Source organism: Geospiza fortis, unplaced genomic scaffold, assembly GCF_000277835.1.
Source record: "Geospiza fortis unplaced genomic scaffold, GeoFor_1.0 scaffold32, whole genome shotgun sequence".
Lineage (NCBI taxonomy): Eukaryota > Metazoa > Chordata > Aves > Passeriformes > Thraupidae > Geospiza > Geospiza fortis.
Genome location: NW_005054428.1, coordinates 1238242 through 1241068, shown reverse-complemented (window position 1 = coordinate 1241068; position 2827 = coordinate 1238242). Strand labels below are relative to the sequence as shown.

Below are 2827 nucleotides of genomic sequence, written 5' to 3'. Positions count from 1 at the left end.
CTAGGTTTGGTGTTGCTCGGTGGGTTTGTGTTCACTGGGTTTGGTTTTGTTCGCTGGGTTTGGATTTTTCGCTGGGTTTTGTTCGCTGAGCTCCCCGCCGCGGCCCGGGGCAGCATCCATCCATCCATCCATCCATCCATCCATCCATCCATCCATCCATCCATCCATCCATCATCCATCCATCCATCCACCCATCCATCCATCCATCCCTCCCTCCCTCCCTCCCTCCCTTCCTCCCTCTCTCCCTCTCTCCCTCCCTCCCTCCCTCTCTCTCCTGACAAGCGCAGCCTCCTCCTCCTCGCTCTCCGCTCCCCGTTCAGCCGAGCTCGATAAACACTCCAGCGAGATAAGGCTCGCAAATCTAAAGGGATTAACCTCGAGCAGGCTCTGCCCGCTGCCAAAAATTAATTACATTTTAAGCCTTGTATGCAAATTGAAGGGCAGGCGATGCCATTGGGGAGGCAGAGAGGGGCTGGGAGGGGACAAATCCATCTGTGACACTGCTGGGCCCTCCCTGGGGACACTGATGGGGTGGGGGGGGCACCCATGGGTGCTGTGCCCCCTGCACGGGGCTGGTCCTTCCCTGGGAGCCCCCCGGGTGTGGCAGGGACATGGATGGTGGCATTGGCACCTCCTGGCACATCCTGGGGGTTACTGGGGTGTCCTCCCTCACTTTGAGGATCCCAGGAGTGTTGTCCCATGGAGGAGACACGTCCCCTGTGTCGCCTCAGCCCTGCCTGGGTGGGACTGGGCAAAGCCACCATGGGCAGAGGGACAGGGGAGCCTGTCCTGTCCCCCATGTCACCCCCAGGGCACAGAGGAGCCACCCGGTCCCCATGTCACCCCCAGGGCACAGGGGACCCTGTCCTGTCCCCCATGTCACCCCCCAGGGCACAGCAGCAGCTTTGGACACACAGGGGACACAGAAGCTGCTGGCACAGAAGGCTGGGGCTCTGTCACCAGGCTGGGGCTGTGCCACTATCTGGGGACACATCAGCTCCCGGAGGTCCCTGTCCCGGGGGGTTGTACCCTCCCTGTGTCCCCCTGGCACTGCCCCAGCTGCCAGGGACCCAGGCTGGCGTGTTGGGTGACACCAGGACACTGTCACTGCCCTGCCAGCTCCCCCCTGCCCCCGGCAGCTCGTTAATGACCCACAGATTAATTAATGCAGTTGTCACTTCCATGTCCCCTCCATCCCCCTGTCAGCAGGGGCAGCTCAGGGACTCAGGGGTGCCCCTGTCCCCAAAGGAGGGGACACGTGGTGGCTCATGGAGGGGACACCGGCAGGGCTCCTCTCACCAGCCAGGGGACAAACAAGGGCTGGCCTGGCTCTGTGGGGCAGGTCACTCGTGTCCCCAGGGCCACTCGTGTCCCCAGGGCCAGCCGGGCTGCAGCAATTACCGCTCATTCTGCAGTTTCTAATTAGCTGTGATTGAATTAACGGACACGTGAAGAGCTCCAGGAATAATTACAATAATAATAATAATAATAATAATGACAGTAATTATAATGAAAGGAGAATGAAAGGAATAAAAGCCAAGACAGACAAAAGAAGCCCACACAATTGCTCATCACCTGTTGCCTGATGTCCATGCCATCCCCATGCAGCAGTTGGCCTCTACCAGCCAACTTCCCCCAGTTCATACACTGGGCACCATGTTCTATGGTGTGGAATATCCCTTTGGACAGTTTAGGTCAGGTGCCCTGGCCACGAGCCCTTACAGCTCCTTGATACTGTATATTATATACTATATATTATACATTATACATTATACATTATACATTATATATTATATATTATATATTATATATTATATACTATATATTAATTTATTTTTATTTTAATTGTATTTTTATTATTCTATTGTTGTTGTTAACAATAACAACAATAATAAGGAAAACCTGTGATATAACAACGGTTTAGTAATTGAAATGAAGCAAAATAAAACAACAAGAATAATAGCAGTGGTAATAGTGGTAATAGTTGTAGTAACAAGTGTATTGTTGTTATTAATAAAAATAAAAATAGTTATGACAATAATAGGGAGAACTTGTGGGGTAACAGCAGTTTAATAATTGAAGTTAAGAAAAGTATAATAACAAGAATAATAGTAGTATAATAACAAGTATAATAGTAGGAGGAGGAGCTGTATTATTATTAATAATAATAAGAAAAATATCAACAATAACAGGGGAAACCTGTGGGGTAACAACAGTTTAATAACTGAAATTAAAGAATATATAATAACAGGAATAATAGTAATAGTAGTAGTCATAATAGTTGTAGGAGGACCTGTATTATTATCAATAAAAATAAAAATAGCAACAACAGTAACAGGGAGAACCTGTGGGGTTACAACAGTTTAATAACTGAAATTAAGCAAAAGATAACAAGAAGAATAATAACACTAGCAACAGTAGCAGTAGCAACTGTATTATTATTAGTATTAATAATAACAACAATAAAATTATTAATAATAACAACGATGGCAATGCTGATTATAATAACAACAATAATAAAAATAAAACCCAAAACCAAAAAATAAAATAAAAATAAAAATAAAAAATAAAATTATAATAGACATGCCAAGAAGAGAGAGGAATGAACCCCGGGAACAACAATAAAATTATTAATAACAACAACGATAACAATGCTGATTATAATAACAACAATAATAAAAAATAAAACCCAAAACCAAAATAAAAATAAAATTAAAATTAAAAAAAAAAATCATTATAGACACGCCAAGAAGAGAGAGGGATGAAGCCCAGGAGCACGGTGTCGCCGTGTGAGGGGACACCCGCCCCGCTCCCCCGCTGCTCTCTG

General features: G+C 46.2%; 1 protein-coding gene across 1 annotated transcript in view; it reads left to right on the top strand.

Moving 5' to 3' along the window:
- Positions 1-2827, top strand: part of NKAIN1 (sodium/potassium transporting ATPase interacting 1) — a 12355-nt gene that overhangs the window by 8613 nt on the left and 915 nt on the right. The window lies entirely within an intron of this gene.